The sequence below is a fragment of the Peromyscus eremicus genome, chromosome 6 (assembly GCF_949786415.1).
Source record: "Peromyscus eremicus chromosome 6, PerEre_H2_v1, whole genome shotgun sequence".
NCBI lineage: Eukaryota > Metazoa > Chordata > Mammalia > Rodentia > Cricetidae > Peromyscus > Peromyscus eremicus.
In genome coordinates this window covers 33,604,797-33,625,995 of record NC_081421.1, presented here as the reverse complement: position 1 = coordinate 33,625,995, position 21,199 = coordinate 33,604,797, and the positions used below count along the sequence as shown (strand labels likewise).

Here is a 21,199-nt window from a genome sequence, read left to right as displayed (position 1 = left end):
TGATTCCCTCAGGACTTGGTTAATTGTTTAACTGTTTAATCGCCTACTGTCCACATAAAATCCAGGATGTAAACATAAACAGTTAGTTAGCTAAGCCTAAAATCATGTACCATAAATTGAGGTTAGAAGTATGTGCAAAGTGTTAATTGCTTAAGGAACTCTGCCAGTTGCAGGACTGCATGTTATCAACTGGACCTGGCAGGAGAACTGAGAGCAATTTAGGTAGTTTTTGTGGCCCAAAAGACTTTGATTCAACAAACTAGACATCTGCACTTTTGTCCTTGAATAATATCTGTAAAAGTCTGACTTGGGGTCCTTACACAGAGACACTCAGTCTGGCTGGCTATCTATTCTCTCTCTCTTTCTTTCTTTCTCTCTCTCTCTCTCTCTCTCTCTCTCTCTCTCTCTCTGTCTATCATCATCTATCTATCTATGTATCTATCTGTCTATCTATCTATCTATCTATCTATCAATATTTATACCTGTCAACTCTATCTATGTATCTATCTATGTACCTATGTACCTATCTATGTATCTGTCTATGTATCTATGTATCTATCTATAGTATGTCTGTCTGTCAATTCTATAATCTATCTATCTTCCTATGTATGTATGTATGTATGTATGTATGTATGTATGTATGTATCTATCTATCTATCTATCTATCTATCTATCTATCTGTAAATAAATATGTCTGTCTGTCAACTCTATCTATCTGTCTATTTCTATGTATTAATCTACCTGGCAAACTAAGGTTGTGAAAATCTGTTGTTCCTTACAGACACTTGTAGTTCAACAGTTGTTCAAAGATAATTTTTCAAAGCCAAAAGATGGAAGGAAATGAGTATATCACTTTATCCATTATGGCATGAGCCTTAAAATGTTGACATTAGTGGTCTGTCACCCTGACTACTACAGAGAGCTCAGACTTCAGTAGTTGGTCTACCAACTGCTGTGGCCATCTTTGGTGTTTGGTGCCAAGAAGGGAAAAGATAATTTCACATTCATTGAAAAGTTCTCCATTCCAGGCTCCACTGTAAAGGTATTTTTAATAAGTAGTTTTGATTCGCATTATAGACTAATGGCATCAAGATCTATTCTATCTCTCTTTCTGTCTCTCTCTGTCACCTCTATCTATCTACCCATCTATCTATCTATATCTCTATCATATCTATTCCTATCAATCTATGCTTCTGAAAATCTGTTGTTCCTTACAAACACTTGTGGTTCAACAGTTGTTCAAAAATAATTTTTCAAAGCCAAAAGGTGGAAGGAAATGAATATGTCACTTTATCCATTATGGCATGAGCCTTAGAATGTTGACATCAGTGGTCTGTCACCCTGACTACTACAGAGAACTCAGACTTCAGTAGTTGGTCTACCAACTGCTGTGGCCATCTTTGGTATTTAGTGCCAAGAAGGGAAAAGATAATTTCACATTCATTTGAAGGTTCTCCATTCAAGGCTCCACTGTAAAGGTATTTTTAATAAGTAGTTTTTATTCTCATTAGACTAATTGCATCAGGATCTATTCTCTCTCTGTGTCATATCTGTCTATCTATTATCTATATTTATGTCTATCTCTCAACTATCTATAGATTGATCAATCTATATCTCTATCATATCTATTTCTATCAATCTACCTATCAATCTGTGCTTGTGAAAAATCTGTTGTTCCTTACAAACACTTGTAGTTCAACAGTTGTTCAAAAATAGTTTTTCAAAGCCAAAAGGTGGAAGGAAATGAATACGTCGCTTTGTCAGTTATGGCATGAGCCTTAGAATGTTGACATCAGTTGTCTGTCACCCTGACTACTACAGAGAGCTCAGACTTCAGTAGTTTGTCTACCAACTGTTGTGCCATCTTTGGTGTTTAGTGCCAAGAAGGGAAAAGATAATTTCATGTTCATTTGAAGGTTCTCTATTCCAGGCTCTACTGTAGAGGTATTTTTAATAAGTAGTTTTCATTCTCATGATAGCTAATGGTATGAAGAAGTATTCTGTCTTGATTCCTGCAGATCATGTGAGCCAATTATTAACTTAGCCATGGCTTCATGAAAAGCTACCCATGTTAGTAATATTCACTACCAGTCCCCTAAATAAATATGGTTATCTTGTCAGGGGAGGTATGTTCTAGGCTACACAGGAGAATAGTATCTGTAAATCTACAAAATTATCTGTCCAAGTTATCAGAGATGGTTATTTTCTGCTCCTTGTATTTGTTTTACCCACTATGACCACAAAGGTTTGTTGTAAATGATCAGATTTCAACCCAAAATATAAAAACTCTCTGGATTTCAGCAAATTGTTATGGTTTCCCATATATATTGTGTTCTTTAGAATTTATTTCCCTATATTTTAACATTGATTCAGATTAGACAGGAATGACTTTCCAAACATGTCATTTACTTTCAAATTTGTTTATCATGAAGCTGAGTTGGTACTATTTTTTAGCATATCTTTACATGTGTGAGGACACGTGCTTGACGTGTGAGGACAACCATTGGCTGTTGGATTCTCTCTTTGATGCTTTGATTCACAGGTATCTTGAAGCTAAATGAAAGCTATGGTGTTTCTGTGCATATTCCTTAAAGAGATAACATATGTCTTGGGAAGAGTAATACTTGTTGGAGACTGACCCAGGACTGTTTGACCCAGGACTGTTCTGTCTTGAGTTTTCTGCTTCGTGGAGTCTTGCAAAAACAGGGCGTCCTTGGCCTAACCACCAAATTTACGTTTAGATAAACCACTTGGCATAAACTGTAATCGGCCAGCTGCAGAAGCCTGGGACCAAAGAAACACCCTACCCTGACCATCCTGACTTCTTCTCAAGAAAATTTTTCCACTCTCCCTGTTCCCCCTCCCTGCCTGAAATCCTGCTTATAAGCTGCAACACCCTGCCAATAAACGAGACCTTGACGCGACTCAGACTGACTCTGTCTTTCTTTACGCGCCTGGTCTCCTTCTTCTCTCGCCCCCATTGGCTTTCAGGTGGTTCCCTCCTCGAGACCCTCGAATAACCTGACCTGCTGGACGGGTCAAGTGGCGCCCGAATGCAGGGCTCGAGGCACGGCGACCCATCGGACGACAGACAAAAGAAGGTCCGGCCGGACATACATATTTTGGTAGAGGCGCCCGGACAGCATCACTCATGCGACGCAGGCTACCTTGAGGTAAGACTTTTCGTCCTATAAGCCATGGGCAAAGTTTTGACTAAAGAAGCTCCCTTCATAAAAGAGATTCAGGATAGTCTCAGGGAGAGGGGAATAAGAGTAAAAAAGAAAGATTTAATAAATTTTTTTTGTTTTGAGAAATGTCCCTGGCTGGTTATCAACAGCCCGGGCATTCACCCTCTGACTTGGAATAAAGTAGAAAAAGATATTAATAAGATGCTCAAAGATGGGGAAAACGTCCCCGATGCCTTTTTTAGTTTTTATGGTATGATTAGAGATGTTCTAAAGGAAGCAGAGGGAGATGGGCGTGTTTCACATTTACTAGCCCTTACAGAGGATTTTCTCTCAAACTTCCCCTGCCTGACACCCAAGGGTCCAGAGGTTTATTGACATCTACAGGTAAGAGCGCTCTCTGTCCTGTCTGTGTCTCTCTGTCATGTTACTTTTGTTTTGTACCGGTCGATCGATTTGTACTTTGCAAGCTCTCACTGGGACAGACGTGTCCAGACAGTGAACCTGGCGGCGAAGGGAGACGTCCCAGAGCCCTAAGGCCACCTCAGAGGTGACCATTTGGTTTAGGAGCATCTTTGGGTATCTTCCCCGACGGTGGGAGGAAGTGCCACTTTGTATTTTGTCCCGGGAAATTGTCAGAGCCATTTTGTGGAGGTTTTTTTTTTGTATGTTTTGTTGTGATCATTGTTACTTTACTCTCTCCTTCTCTTCCAAGAGAAAAAAAAAAAACAAAGGGTGCATGTCTGACTGACAGGGATGTGGAAGCCCCCTGATGTCTGTATGATCAAGGACAGAGATCCTCCAGTCTGGATTGTTTTTGGTGTAACTGAGCCTGGAGGGTCAACACCCCCCCCACCCCCCCCCCCCCACCCCCCCGAGCACATCAGGCTGTCATTGTTCTTGGAGCTTTGTTGGTTGTTTTGTTGGGGCAAAGTTTTTTCGTGTGCCCTTGGTCTTCTGTGTAATGTGTTAACTGTTCTCATTGTTGACTTGACTGTGATGGACACTATGGGACAGTTCCCTTCTTCTCCACTATACCTTTGCCTAGCCCACTGAAAGGATGTCCGAGCCACAATAGAGGGAACTGGGTTCCCCACCCCCACTCCCTGACTGAACTGAGATAAACAGGTAGCTCCTGCCAGGTGGGGCTTGCATACTGCAAGAGGGGCTTGCTGGCTGTGAATGAGGCCGTCTTCTCAGTGCTGATGTTCCGGTTCTTGGATTGTCTGTATAAATGTTATTTGTTTCTGTCTACTAACCTCCCTTATTTTCCTAGAGGAAGAGGAGGAGAGAGAGGCATAACAAAGGCCACCTCCGTCCTTTCCTAGCTCTCTTGCTATCAGGACTGCAGCCAGCTGGCTGCTTTCAGGAGGGTGGGGGTGTGTGCTCTCTGTACAGGCAGGCAAAGACAGGAGCTTTGGACAGGGCAATGGGGAACTGCCTGCAATTGACAAAAACTGTGTGAACACTGAACAGAGAATCTGACTTTAGTCAGAGGAGTTAACAAAAACTTTTTTTTTTGGGAATACTGGCAGCCAAGGACACGCTCTATGCCCACTGCTCCCCCTCCCTCCCTTTACTGTGATAACTTCAAGGTCTCTTTTGCCGGCCAGCCGCTTCTCTTGTTAACCCTTCTCTGTCCTGATATTGCTTAAAAAGAAATGTTAAATTACCAGTTCAAGATACTGGGAAAATTATGCTTTTGTTTCCACAGGAAAAATAAAAATTTACATGGGTTTTGTCATTTGAGTTCATGGGTTACAAATACTTGCCATCATTTAAGAGACTTGGTTTCAAATTATTGTTGGTTAAGATAAAAAATAATGTTTTTATAAAAAATGACTTGAGATATATATATAAAAATAATGAAATATGTTTCAGATTTCTTTGTCTTGCTATTCTGCTGTTACATTGAGACTCCAAAGGGTCATAGTTGTAAAAATGTCTGTCTACTCTACAGGTATGAATGAAAAATGTGGCCACATGTATGTTTGGTTTTGAATGTCTGAGTTTGCATGTCCTTTGTGTTAAGGAATACAAGTTAATACTAGTCATCTGGCTATTCAGATACTAGTTTAAAACATAAACTCTTCTATTTAAATAAAAAAAAAACTGAGAGGTATATTTGACTAATATATTTATAGGAGAACAAATTGGCCTGGTTATTGTTACCAAACTTAGAGATATTTTTAAGATTGGGCCTAGATTTGTTTGGCTCAGATACATTTAATAGACAATGATCCTCAGACCTGTCAAAGATCTGGTAAATATGGTATTTACATTATTTGATAAAAAGCTTACTATAGCAAACAGAGACTCCAAGCTCCCCAGCTCCTAGCAATGACTCCCAAGGAATGGCCAATTCCCCAACGCTATGTCAAAAGTATGTAGCTCAGTCTATCGATCCAGTGAGGGTCCAATACCCCGAAGTCTATATTATACATTATATGGATGATTTGTTAATAGCAGAGAAATCTGAAGAAAAAACACAAAATGTAGCTCAAAAGGTAATTACCACACTTCAGGACCGAGGATTTCATATAGCTCCAGAGAAGATACAAACCCAATACCCCTTCCTGTTTTTAGGGTTCGAGTTACACCTGGACTCCCTTGTGCTTTTCATAGATGGGTCAAGTAATGGTAAAGCTGCTTATGTCCTCAATGGCCAAAAGAACGTTATGACAATCCCTTTCAAGTCAGCTCAGCTGGTGGAGCTATATGCTGCCCTTGCTGTCTTTAAAAATTTTGAAGGTTGTTCCTTTAATTTGTATTCAGACAGTAGATATGTGGTAGGGGCTTTACAGGCTTTAGAAATGGTCCCAATAATCCAACCCATTACTCCCACCTTCCAAATGTTTTCTGAATTACAAAAATTAATCCGACAGAGGTCACTACCCTTTTATGTTGGCCATATTCGTGCCCACAAAGGCCTACCTGGACTCCTAGCTCAGGGAAATAAACTTGCAGATTCTGCTACATGTTCTATCTTGATTTCTCACTTGGAACATGATCAGGTAGCAGCCGCTCGTGAGGCACACCGCCTTCATCACCTCAATGCTCAAACTTTGAGACTAAGGTTCTCAATCACTAGAGAACAGGCTAGGGAAATTGTAAAAAACTGTAAAAATTGCCTGATGCTCTTACCCGAACCTCGTTATGGAGTGAACCCCAGAGGGCTTATTCCTGGACAACTATGGCAGATGGATGTCACCCATGTTCCTTCTTTTGGCAAATTAAAGTTTATACATGTTACTGTAGATACCTTCAGTGGATTTATTTGTGCCTCCGCTCATAGTGGAGAAGCCACCAAAGATGTTATCAATCATATGTTACATGTCTTCACAGTGCTGGGTCAGCCGAAATGTATAAAAACTGATAATGGTCCGGGATATACTAGTAACAAATTTAGACAATTTTGTTTACAATTAGGAATTAAACACCTCACTGGAATATCCTATAACCGTCAAGGCCAGGGTATCGTGGAGAGAGCTCACCAAACTTTAAAAAATGCTCTTAATAAACTCAGCTCACAAGAGACACTATTTCCCCTTAAGGGAAACCACAAAGCTCTGCTTTCTCACGCCCTATTCGTATTAAATTTTCTGACATTGGACGCTTTCGGAAAATCTGCGGCTGAGCGACACTGGCACCCAGAAACCAAACAAGGATATGCGCAGGCCCTTTGGAAAGATCCAATAGCCAAAAAATGGGGTAGTCCTGATCCAGTTATAATCTGGGGAAAGGGGTCTGCATGTATTTATGACTCCAAGGAAAATGGGGCTCGTTGGCTACCAGAAAGACTGATTAAGCCTTACTCTACACAGATTGCCTCCCTAGACCAAGGAAAAAAATAACTGTTATGTCCAGGACACAACCCTGAGACAAAAATTCTCTCTTTTTCTTTCAGAAATGCCTCTGGCTTGGAAAATAAAGGGAGCCACGGACATCTCAATGGCAGGACCTGTTCGTCGCGGGCCTCAGAAAACCAACCCCTGCTTCATCGTTTGCTTACTACTCTTCCCCCTTCCCCTCTCCTGCATCTCCAAGGAAAGCCCCCATGCTATTAAAAAGCTTACCTGGTGAATTTTCACAGTAATGGAGGAGGAGGTCTGGAGGGTTACTGCAAACCATGCTCCCTATTCCTGGTGGCCATCACTCACTCCTGACTTCTGTCAGCTGGCTGCAGGATTAGATTCTTGGGATATACCTACTATTGGCCAATACCAGTTAAATGGTACAGGAGGTCAAACGATCCCAAACTGCCATCAATTTCCTCACAGTCCTAAAACCACTTGGACAAGCCTTTGTGGGACATTCCATGATAATAACCCTGCCTTAATGACTGCCCCAGGCTGTGTTAGTCTTACAGCTCGTTGTAGGTTAGCACAATCTGACTTTTATGTCTGCCCTAAGGATGGTAGAAGCCGAGCCACGGCTGCCAGATGTGGGGGATTCGAGACCTTCTTTTGTGCTCGATGGGGTTGTGAAACTACAGGGGCAGCTTACTGGGAACCAACTTCATCTTGGGACCTTATTTCAGTTACAAGAGGATACAGTAAGCCTAGCACGAATAGACGTTTTTGCTTTAGCTCCTATACTGGGACAGCCCATCATCCCGGGCTATCATTACCTTTAAACATAACCTTCACCCCTCAGGGTAGGGCGAATCGAGAACGGCCCTCAGGAAAAACATGGGGACTCCGCTAGTATCTTGATGGTACAGATAAAGGAGTCATTTTCAAGATCTTGCTAACAATAGAAAACCTGTACCCAAAGTCGGTAGGACCCAACTTAGTTCTCTCTGACCAAAAGGTTCCCTCCAATCATGAAAAGGTGCCATCACCTCCTCCCCCCTCACCTCCTCCTCGTCCCTTTCCCTACCATACAAGCACTGTGACTACCATCGTAGACTCCACTAATGGAACTCTCCTTACTGCCTTTGGGGGAACAGGAGATAGATTGTTTAAATTGGTCCAGGGAGCTTATCTGGCCCTAAATGCAACAAATCCAAACAAAACCTTGGGTTGCTGGCTCTGCCTTACCTCCAGTCCCCCTTATTATGAAGGAATCGCCTTTCAGTCCACTGCCAATAACCTCACTTCCCTGAGCAATAGGTGTCAGACTAAGCCACATAAACTAACACTCCCTGAAGTCTCCGGATGAGGTTCTTGTTTGGGCATAATTCCATCGACCCATAGCCACCTCTGTAAACAAACATTGACACCCTATAAAGGGAGCTATTATCTCGAAGCACCCAACGGGTCCTACTGGGCCTGTAACACAGGATTGACCCCTTGCATATCTGCTCAGATATTTGATGATTCCCATGAATTCTGTGTACTAGTTCAGTTGTGGCCTTGTGTCACCTATCATGAAGAAAGCTTGGTTATGGAATTCTTCGAGCAAAGGAGTAGATACACTGTGTCATTGACTATAGCCCTCTTGTTGGGTGTTGGAGGCATTGCTGCGGGAATTGGTACAGGGACCACCGCCCTTGTACAATAATCACTTGATGCAGTTACAGATGGCCATGACCACCGATCTAGAGGCTATAGAAAGATCCATATCAGCCCTTGAAAGGTCCCTCACTTCACTTTCAGAGGTAGTACTACAAAACAGAAGGGGTCTAGATCTGCTGTTCCTAAAGGAGGGAGGTTTATGTGCCGTCCTAAAGGAAGAATGTTGCTTTTATGCAGACCATATTGGTATTGTCAGAGAATCCATGGAAAAATTAAGGAAAAGGTTAGCTCAGAGAAAAAGGGAGTTTGAAAATCAGCGTGGATGGTTTGAAAATTGGTTGCAAGGATCCCCCTGGCTCTCCACCCTGTTACCCACCATTTTAACTCCTTTGATTATTATTCTCCTCCTCATCACCTTTGGCCCCTGGGCTTTTCAGTGGTTGACTCGATTTATCAAAAATCAGATTGATTCGGCTTTACCACAGCATATTTCAATTCACTATCACAGACTAGACACAGAGGAGAGCGGCCAGGAGCCCCCCCAAAGACTCAGGTTCAATGTCCTCGGGTCCTAACATCCCTTGGACCATAATGAAGATGCCCCACACAGACCCCTTGACTCGGGCAAGGCTGCCCCTGTGTGAGGGGAAGCTCCAGGCATGACTGGAGTGCAGCTGTGACTGCACAGGCTGGGGACATGGGTGCCCTAATATCCTGAGAGCCTGGATTACATGCCCCGTTGCATAATGGTTGTGCGGTAGCAGCCTAACGCTCAGCGCTTATCAATTTCCATTCCCTCCGAAAAACCGCATGGTCCGCTGATTCCCGCACCACGGGGACGCCTGTAGTGTTTGAATCTGGGGAGATGCTGTCTCCCGGACCTCTTTCTCATAGCATAGAGGGACGGGGCCCCTGTGATCCTCCAGAAGCCATTCCTTCAGACCCCCAGACCTCTTAGAGCTCAACCACAAACATGGTCCATTTTTAAAGAAAAGAGGGGGAATTTGTTGGAGACTGACCCAGGACTGTTTGACCCAGGACTGTTGTGTCTTGAGTTTTCTGCTTCATGGAGTCTTGCAAAAACAGGGCGTCCTTGGCCTAACCACCAAATTTACGTTTAGATAAACCACTTGGCATAAACTGTAATCGGCCAGCTGCAGAAGCCTGGGACCAAAGAAACACCCTACCCTGACCACCCTGACTTCTTCTCAAGAAAATTTTTCCACTCTCCCTGTTCCCCCTCCCTGCCTGAAATCCTGCTTATAAGCTGCAACATCCTGCCAATAAACCTTGACGCGACTCAGACTGACTCTGTCTTTCTTTATGCGCCTGGTCTCCTTCTTCTCTTGCCCCCATTGGCTTTCAGGTGGTTCCCTCCTCGAGACCCTCGAATAACCTGACCTGCTGGACAGGTCAATACTCACTTGAAGAACTGTATATTTTGAATATTCAAACTCTGTGAGCGTGACACAGTAAAGAAACCACTGAAAGTGCTGCTCCATAATTACAGGGAAGAATTTTATTGTGGATAAGAGAGAACGTTCAGAGGCGTCTGGAAGAGTTCAGAGTAGAAATAAAAAGAAACAGACTTGATGTGACAAACAGTCTGTGAGAGAAGGGAGAACAGCAAAAGGGAGTAGTGGAGATGCCTGGGGCAGGGGGAATACCTCGACTTCATAAAGAGAGCAAGGGGGTTCTAGAACACTTTGGGAGTCTGCATAGTGCAGGAGGTGGGGTGGTTGTGAAGGGACAGGACAGTAGATGGGGCTGTGAGATATACAGCAAGTACTTTTGAATCGAGACACAGGGGACCTGGGAGGCAGCATGGGTGTTGACAGCAGCCACAGGTCACTGGAGAGCCATAGGTCCCTTCTACCAGAGGCAACGGGAATGACTCCTTCTGCTGTTCGAGATCCATTTCACAAATTCTGGATGAATGCTAATTTTTGCTTTTGTTTGTTTTGTTTTGTTTTGTTTTGTTGTTTTCTAACCACCGGAGATCCTTCTATAGTCTACCTTGTGCTGACAAAGACTGACATGTCTGGATATATGTGCTCCCGAGACCTGACTTGTTTAAATCATTAGGAAAAACCTTTTTTTAATATATATATATATATTTCTTTCATATCTATTTATGACAGCCTACAAAGAAATGGGTTAATTATGGCATTTCAATACATAGATTACTTTCTTATTTGTTTTCTTTACCACACTCCAACATATCAGTCATTTTAAAACATAATTACACAGCAGAAAATCTTTATAAAGAACTTTACAATTTGGTAGAGTTTTGCTATCTTAATTAGTACTGTATAATTACACCCATCAGTGAAAACACACAGTTTGCAGAAGGTACAATCTTTTACTATCACCAAAATTCAATCATTTTAAAGACATGGGCATTTTAGTCTTACATGATCTTTCTATGATTATTATATGTCCAAGGTATAATACATAATGAACTATGAGATTTACACAGCATCTTCCAGGTTGTTTCAGTCACAATCCTTTGTGCCTCTAGGCTTTACTTCTTCTAAGCATGTACTTCTCCTCCATAGTCTTCAAAGCTACCTGACTTACCTGTGCATGCAGCTTTCTGACTGTCTCACTAAGGCACATTTGTCTATAAAGTCTCCTGTGATTCTTGCATGTTAGACTCTAAGGTTCACAGTGTTAGTGATGTCTGCATTCTGCTTTTATCACACGGACCTTTGATAGGTTAAAAGAATTAGGACTGAGAGTCTTTGGGGATAAATCTGCATTTCACAAGGTTTTGCACAAGAATTCCTCCTATTATTGCACACATATTATTGCAGTTTCAGTTGGCAATGACATCCAAGTTGCTGCTCCAATGGCCATTTTTCAGGAGTCGCCTACTTTGGCCCTCATTTAATGTTAGCCATTGATCTCGCCTTTCTTGTGAATCCCTCTAGTGTGTGAATATTTCCTCTCTCCAACAGGATGCCTTGCAATGTGTTACTACTTTTATTTTTAAATCATGAATAATGTTGGTAAATCCAAATTCTTTTTTAAAAATTGATAATTTTTATTGTTCAATTTTTAAAATTATTTAAATTGAGATGGAATTACATCACTCAGCCCTTTCCTCACTCTAGACTAGTGGTTCTCAACCTGTGGGTAGCGACCCCTTTGGGATCCCTTATCAGATATTCTGCATATCAGATATTCACATTAGGATTCATAACAGTAGCAAAATTACAGTGACAAAGAAGTAATGAAATAATTTTACAGATGGGTGTCCCCACAACATGAAGAACTGTACTGAAGGGATGCATCATTAGGAAGGTGGAGAACCACTTCTCTAGACCCTACCAGCTACCCTTGTTCAGACTGTTCCCAGGCCCCTAAGTTGATACCTTCTGGAAGAGAGCCCACTCCTGCAGTCTGTTCCCAGTGCTTCCTTTCCTAAGCACCCTCTTCTTTTCTGTTGATAACTCAACAGAGTCCTTCCTGTTGGAGAACTGAGCCTGTGTTTTTATATCATTCACCCTTTGAAATTAGGTATCAATTAACAACCACTGAATACCTGTTCTGCTAGTTGGAGAGCTGGACCAGGAGAAGCCTTTTGTTTCCTACATGGAAACCCTTGAGGAGAAAGCCATGGGAGGGATACATTGAACCTTGCTGTGCCAAGGCCCCGTGGAACTCAGAAGAGGCTGGAGAAGGAAGAAACAACATCTCTCCTTGTTCAGTGATGTTTTGATTGTATCTAATAATCTGTGAGTATGTGCATTGTGCCTTCCTTACTATGAGAGGCTACACTTTGATTAGGCCTAACTGTTCAAAACAATAATAATTTTTAATTTTTTTTATTTTTTGAGATTATAAATACTTCATTATCATCTCCCCTTTCCCTTTCCACTTGACAAGTCCTCCCATATTCCCCCTCTTGCTCTCTGTGAAAATCATGGCTTCTTTTTTATTAATTGTTGTTCCATATATATGTATATTAAAACATATGTATGTATATATACAATACATATGTATTTTTAATTATACATATATTAGACACTTGTATATATGTTTTCAGGGCTGTCTATATGCTATCGGGTGAACAATTGTTTTGCTCCTTGATCCTGGGGAAAGAATAGCAACAAACTTGGAAAGGAGGCAGATGTGGAAGCACATGCCAGCAATTCCAGCACTTTGGAAGCTGATTTATGAGTATTGCAAATTTGTGGATCTTGTGGAGACATCTTCTCAAAGCAAAATATTAAAAACATGATAGTCAGGGTCCCTCTTGCTTGATGTTTACAGATAGATTGTAGAAGCAAGAGGGGAAATCCCTGATTATGATGGTTGCTCATAAGGGGCCACACATGTGAACCTCTGTGAGCTCATAACTTCCAAAGTGGTGTGAAGAGATGAGAAGCAGCTACTATCCCTAAACCAATCAGGGGAAACTTAGACATCAACTAGGTCCAGCATGGTGATCGTGTGGATGACATAGGAAACTGCTGTGATTGAAGCTTTATACATGGTGATATTGTCACATAGAACCATGGAGGTATTTTCTGGGATCACCTGTCCAGAGGATCATAGCTTTCATATTACTTTGAAAGGTATGAAATAAGTACTGGCCTTATCAAGTAAGTGTTTTAAGGGTGTGTTCTCATAAATACATAAGTAGACTGGAGGACAGGCATCAATACAACAGTTCATTCAGTTTTGGGGGTGAACGTTCTAGTCATCAGTGATTAATATTGCTGAAGATCTACTTCACAAATGGAATCTGAGAGAGAGAGAGCGAATGATAATCTTCAATTATGTAGCCACCTATTAGCTCACATAAAAAATGCCCCGGATAAAACACAGTCAATCATTAAAAAAAAAAAATACAAAAAAAATGTGCGTGTGGGAAGGAGAATGGTCAAGAGATAGAAGGGAAAGAAGATAGAGTAATAGAAAATAATCAGAACACATTGAATACGCATGTGAAATTATCAAAGAACAAGCTCCATATAAAAAGAGCAAAGAAAGAAAATTAGTGCTCCCAAGATGATTGCTTCTCAAGAACACTTTTGATAGCATCAGAAGGCTTGATAGGAAGACATATTTGTAATCATCTGACTAGGTTATTGAAGAACAGAATCCTCTTTGTGGTTAGTTGTATGAGAAACACATCGTGGGTTTACTAAAGGAGCAATTGTAATGAGCTCAGACTGTCCTGAGCAATTGCTCACATGACTTGCTAGGACAGGGAGAGGGACAACAGAATATGAATTTTATTAAGTTAGGCAATATTTCCATATTATTTATTTGAAAACAATCATTAAATAATTATTTAAGTAAAATATAAAACATTTAACTAATTTTCTTGGTATTGAAGTTATGAAAATAAACAAGCAGAAAAGTTTAGCACTTAACTAAATAGAGGGGAGAAATATTGAAGCACATGATTTTCTAAAAATGCCATGTCTTTAAAATACACAGTATAGTCATTCTAAACACTCACCAATCAGAAAAAAGACCAGACTATGACTATTCTTGGCCATTGAAAAGTGTGAACCTCATAACTTCCTTCAGCACAGGCTTTGCTGAGGCGCATCTACCATGGCATGAGCCCTGCCTGTGTGATAGAAATGGATGAGTCCTCCTCTGCTCTGGAGCAGGAAGAACTAGGTCTTACCACAAGTAATTCCAACTACAGTGAAAAGCAAACTAACAGATTGCCTTGATTCTCTCTCTAGGCATAAGAGAAATTTTAAGATAAAATATGTCATCCCACTGAGTTATCTGTGGATGGGTGACTATGTGGACATAGTCCGGACAGACAACAGCTCTGCTTGCAAGTCGATTCTCCTGTTCTGGCCCATGGGAAATTTTGTGGCTACCTTTCGGTAAGACCTACAACTTGGACTTGTGTTCACAAGAAGCTGGCTGTGGAAATTGTGGGTCAACTTAATGCCATCTAATTCACAGGGAAAAAACCAAATCAATGAACCAGAATGTTTACAAATTAAGAAACCATGTTAGTCTGATTGTATACAGGCTGCCAACTCAAGTTTTTTCCTCCCATGATGACCCTAGTTTATATTTTCCACCACACACATTTCTTCATGGAACTAGACTCCTTAGATTTTCACCTGTGATGTTCATCAGGACTCTACAAGATTCCTGGGGTAGAATTCTGTTCTTTGAAGGATATGGACAGGACAAGGCCTTACTCCATTCCCCACATTCTTCTTCCCCAAATGATCTGGTATTCTCTGGGTTTTGAAAGTACACAAATTGATCTCACTCCAGTGGTATTGTGTAGTATAAATTTGAAAATTACCCCCTACACTCTCAAATTAATTTCCTAAAAAAATAGTATTTAACCATACAGATAAACCTTACTCATTAAAAGCTCAGGTTCTTGAATGTTTGTGTAGTGGAATATCATTGGTGTCTATAGTCAACACATGAGGACCAACGTCATTAGACCATCAGAGTCAGAGTTAATTTGTGGAGTGCAGGTAAATGTCAAATTCACATTCTTATCTTTCATGAGAGGATCTGATCATAGTGTACCAAGAATACCGTGAGTGCAGTCGTTGGAATCACAGGGATAGTGTAACATACACCTGCTGTGGGAAAGCATACTTTTTTTTCTTTCTTTTCCACATGCACATGAAGAGTTCATCATATACAACCCCCCAATTTGACTCTCCTCATTCTTCTGTCCAAACTTGTAGCCTCACTCCAGAATTTACTCAACTAACATAAACACTTGCAAGTTTTATAAACTTTCTGGTTCTGTGAGTTTGCTCTTTAGCCAAGAAAAACATTTCCACAGAAATCTTTGAGGAAGAAGATCATCTTTGTGTCATTCTCTAAATACACTCTTTCCCCTTGTTAATATTCCTGAAGATTATCTATAGTTAATGCTTAGTGTTTCTTCCACATTGAATATGAAAGGAAGTACTGTATTTAGGAATTTATGAAGAGTTTCATGACAGCATTTCCATTAAACTTTTCTTTTTATGAAGGAGTGAAATTTGGAAGTCATATTTAGACTAGTTCACATTCTGTTGAATATATATCAGTGTCTTCAACCAGCACATCACTAAGTGTCTTTAAAGTTCCTGCTATGCCACTTTTGTAATTTGGTGATATTAGATGATTACGTAGACAACAGTCTGTACATGTGAAGGTTGGGAATCACAGGCATAATCTGCCCTTCTGATGAAACTGGTTACAGGCAGAATATAAAGTGGATGAGCAGGTAATTGTAGAAACATGAAATGTGCTGGTCTTTGGGCAAAAATCAGTCCATTGTTCCATAGGAAGTTACATAGAATTTCCATGTGACTCTGCAGCTCCAAACGTGGATGTAGAACCATTGAAAAAGGGAGAAGAAAAGTCTGTGCACAAATGTTCTTCACAGCATGGATCATTATATTCAGAATGTGGAAACAATTCACATATTAAACTTATGAATGGAAACACAATACATGGCACAGGGATGTGGGTAAGGGGAAATAAAAATAATGAAATGCACAGCCAGCCTCCACACTACAGTGAACTTCTTATCATGGAAGATTTCCAGTGAAATAACAGGTCAATCAGAATCCCAGTCATGTGGAGAATGCCACTTACACCTGCACCCTCATTGATGACAAATGACTTATAATATTTTTATGAGGAATAGTCTTAAAAATCTTTGCATGAATGTTTCAAGAGTCTAATTTGTTTTTCACTTTTTATATTACAGTTCCATGGAACAGAAAGATCGGTGGTATTTTTATGTCCAAAGGTATTGTACCAGTATTCGTATTTTAATTCCTTGGTGGTATAAGAATATAGGAATGGTAGTCTGTGATATATATATATATATATATATATATATATATCACACTTTTTTACCCATTGTGGAGATACACTTTCCATCAAGCATACTCTGTCATCAATTAGCAGCTAGCAAGAAGAACTTTACCCGTCTCGGACTACCAGCCTTTGGCAGGGGGAAGTACAGAACTTAACTCAGCTCTGACTCAGGTCCCTACTAAGAGCTGCAAGTAGTTCGAATAACCACAGCAATCCCTATGGCTGCCACCCCCTGCTCCCCAGTAAAGGAGTAGAGGATGACCAAGATGGAATGTCCTTTTTGTATGGGTCAAGATGTTTATAACAGACTTAGCTGTGCTAAGCCCTTTTTTAAATCAATAAACTCTTGATGCAAAGGCATCAAATAAATCAATAAACTACTGATACAACTGCATCAAACCTAGAGACTCCCTTAGATTCACCAAAATATCATGGGTGACTTTGCCATTCTGATAGATGACACCCCTCAGAAGTTCCCTTCTGAGAATGAGAGACCTGAAAAGCTTCCAGTTTTTGAGAAAGAGAAATTACGAAGTTTTCCAAGCACTTTAGTTTCTCCTTTATCTAATCCCAAGACTTCTGTTCCTTAAACTGGGCTTCATGGCCAAGAGGGAACTGACCCTGATTGAATGATATTGTAAAGCGTTCTCATCTACTGGCGGCTCTGGCAGAGCAGTGGGTTTTGTTTTGCCTATATCTGCCTCAGGGAAAATTCCCCCCTGCTGCTCAGGACTTAGACCTAAACTGTCCCAAATTAATGCCCACAGACTAAAAGCTTCCACTGGAATTTTTTCCGGCCCATGTTCCTCATGATATTTTTGCATTTCAACTCTAATTCTCCCCCAGGAGTCTGTGTCCAGAGTCCCATAGTCAGAAAACCAAGGACACAGCTCCTCTACGAACTCCAGGAACCTCTGTACTTGTGCTGTTCTACCTTAAATCCCCTAGTTTTCAAACTCTCTACAAGCGAGTATACAAACATCTGCCTACTGTTTCCCTGCCCTATGGCAGCTTTTCTTTCTCAGACTGCTAAGTCTGAAGTGGCTGCTTGTTCCTGGATGCTGTTTTCAGGTCCAGCACTAGGGAAATTCTACTCTTACCCTAAGTTTCTTCCTACACAATATTCCTATACCTAAACCCTACATTTTTTCTTAATTTAATAGATAGAAATTGAGAAAGACAGACAGAGAGAGAGAGAGAGAGAGAGAGAGAGAGAGAGAGAGAGAGAGAGAGGGAGAGAGAGAAATCTAGACAAAGAGAGGTACTTGCTGCAGCCTAACTTTTCTATATACAGTTTTTGCTCCCAAAGAATAAAATACCACTGCCTTAACATTAATACTAAACCAGACATGTCCAACTGCTTCTGTGCGGTGCTTCCTCCCCTATTTACATCCTCTGCACCCAAGTCCCTAGTTCTAGCACCATCCGTGGGAGCCAGCTCTCACTTTTTAAAGCGTTCCTATGAGGAGGAGAGAGGGATAAGAAACTTTTAGATAGAAAGAAAACTAAGAGGAGAAAGACAGAAACACAGGATAGCTTCAGGAGGACCTGGATCAAAACCACCAGCCCTTTCTCCCTCTTCAAAAATGCTTTTTATAACAATACCAAGGAGCAGGGCAAAAGACCTCCCCCTTTCTAGATCAATGCACACCACACAGCCAACTGTAGACCTTTCCAAATAATACCTGGTAACCATACCCATGGTCAGATCATCCCCTTGTGCAGCCCTGCTGCGTAAAGCAAGCTCAGACTCTCAGACACTGCATAAGGAAACCTCTGTGGGTCTCTACAATTACCTAAACACGTCTTAGTTGCTGAAATATTTTGAACATTCCCTAATCTATAATGTATATTGCTGAACTGATAGTCTTTTATTTAAAATCAACATGATATTGATACAATATTAACAATGACTAGTGCAAAATAAGATATTAACAAATTCATTACTGTATTGTGTGTTTTAATGCATTTGAACAGATCCATTAATGAAGCCACAAAGGGCTACAGGAAGCATGTTAAACTCCCGATATTCACTGAGGACATCCCAAGCTGTGCCAGTGTGTGAATATAAAACCAAAAATGACATCACAAGTTCATGACTAGGAAAGACATGCAGTTTGTAGAGCAATAGAAGATGGAGACATAAGAAGAGGGTGGAGGGGAGAGAGAGTTTGAGATTTAGGTAGTATTTTGTTGAAAAGGTATATGTGTATGCCATGCATACCTGTCTTTCATATGTGATATGTAGAAAGCAACATGAAGCAAGATTGATCCACATTAACTACAGTGCTAAAACAAAAGAAATAATTTTTGGTTAAATGACTGAAGATTGAGTCAGGTAGTTCCAACAACATACATTTCCAAGCTAAGTATTCCCACTGGAATTAAATTTTCTTTCCAGTCCTTATTGCTTACATAGAGACTTACGTGTTGTTGCTACTATTCCTTATTTATTTTAAAATATTTTTGTCTAATCATAAATGATTCTAATCATAGGAGATTATCATAAACAAATTTTAAACAAAATATTATCAAGAATTTTATTCACTCTCCATATTCACCTGCTTGATCATAATTGACCTCTATGAAAGGTCCCCTGCTCCTTCTCTTTGTCTCTCACTGTGTGTTCTCACATGCTTTTGAAGAACATAGCCATTCTGACAGATGTAAGATGGTATCTCAGAGTTGTTTTGATTTGCATTTCCCTGATGAATAAGAGTGTTGAGCAATTCCTTAAATGTCTTTTGGCCATTTGAGATTTCTTCTGCTGAGAATTCTCTGTTTAGATCTGTGCCCATTTTTTTAACTGGATTGTTTGGTGTTTTGAGGTTTAATTTCTTAAGTTCTTTATATATTTTTAGAGATCAGCTCTCTGTCAGATGTGGGGTTGGTGAAGATCTTTTCCCATTTTGTAGGCTGTCATTTTGTCTTATTTATCGTGTCCTTTGCTTTACAGAAGCGTCTCAGTTTCAGGATGCCCCATTTATTAATTGTTGCTCTCAGTGTCTGTGCTACTGGTGTTATATTTAGCAAGTGGTCTCCTGTGCCAATGCTTTCAAGACTACTTCCTAGTTTCTCTTCTGTCAGGTTCAGTGTAGCTGAATTTATGACCTCAACAGATTTCTACACTGAATATCATCTATTTACAAAGCTTTATATGGAAAAAGTGCTCATCCATATTGGTATTTTGAAAAGAAAGAAAAGATACAGCCAGTTCTTATCCTGACTTTCCTAGACCTGCACACATGCTGTGCATGAAAATAAAGATGTAAAATGATGGAAGCAGAGCTGGGGTGGAAGGAAAGGCATCAGCTCTCTTTTTAACCCCCACCCCCAATAAGGAAAGAAAATTCAGAATGCTGAGTTCCAGCACCCATGGCTCCACAGTCTCCCTTTATCGTAAAAACCAGTTACCTGCTGTGTTTGAATACCCAGTACCCAAGTACTTAAATTGAAGATAAATAAGTTAGACTTACAGTCTTCTAGCGTTATGGTATATAAAGGGAAGAAAACAAGATATTTATTCTACATTAGAGTTGTCATTATAGCCCATAGATTATAAGTAATCCGTGGCTGATATGTAGAACTGAATTGTATTGCAAAATAAAAAATTAAAATTAAAAAATTAAAAAAAATCCCCCCCCCAAAAATAAGTGATGATTAGACAATAACTAATCATGTGCTTTTAAGTGATTTTATAGCATTTTCTCTGCACTTTTTATAGCCTTTATATGTAACAATAACAGATTTGGAAACGGTGAATGATGTTATCAAGAAGTTACTACCTATGATAGGAATGCCTGTAAGTTACTTTCAAGCTACTTTGACTTAAATTTGAGAGGCTTTTTTTTTTTTGAGATCCACGTATGTACAAATGTGCATATAAAGATATGCAGAAGACACTTGATCATGATAAATTTACAAATCATATTTTACAGTCTCCTTTTAGAACTGAAACACCTAAGATTTAATGATAGATTTTAGAAGACATTTTTCTTGAATATTTGTCTAAGGTTCATGTGAAATGAAACTCATAGCTCAATGGTTTTGAGCTATACTTTTAGTCTCCCTGGGTAATTTACATTTTCTATTGTAAAAAATAATTGAGATTATTTGGTTATACACACACATCAAATTTAAAGACTGCCAATTGTAGAGGAAATGATGTTCTTCTTTTTTATTTTTGATTATACTGTACTTCATATTTGGTATATAATTCATCCTCCTCTCCCATTCCTTCTTTCTTCACTTCTGTGTGTGTGGAGGTGTAGATGTACGTGTTTGGATATGTTCTTTTTTCTCTCTCTCTTAATATTTATGTGTATGTGTCTATTTTTATCTCAGTTCTTCTTTCTCTCTGCATACATATCTGTGTTTAACTTTGTCTTTTTGTGTGTAAATATACTGTGTCTCTGTATTTATGTCTCTTTTTGTGTATATGTTTCTCTGTATGTGTATATGCCCCTCTCTATCACCTTCTGTGAGTTTGTATGATTTCTCTGTGTTGTTCTCTCTGTCTCTGTCTCTCCCTGTGTCTATGTCTGTCTCTCCCTGGGTCTATGTCCCTCTCTCTTTCTCTCACTCCCATGGTGTGTTGGGGGGTGGTGGTAGTGGTGTGTTCGTCTGCTTGAATGTATATGTCTGCTTGTTTTAATAATTAAGACTTCTACAGGGCAGTGCAATTGTTTTTAATCTGGAATCAACAACAATTTACAATTAATGATA

At 40.1% G+C, this 21,199-nt stretch overlaps 1 long non-coding RNA gene across 1 annotated transcript; it reads left to right on the top strand.

The window, feature by feature from the left end:
- The first annotated feature begins 934 nt into the window (after window positions 1-934).
- Window positions 935-16,436, top strand: LOC131913021 (uncharacterized). The gene is made up of 4 exons (XR_009379795.1): window positions 935-1,042; window positions 12,167-12,384; window positions 14,356-14,505; window positions 16,362-16,436. It is a non-coding gene; the product is annotated as an uncharacterized LOC131913021 (long non-coding RNA).
- Window positions 16,437-21,199: the final 4,763 nt, after the last annotated feature.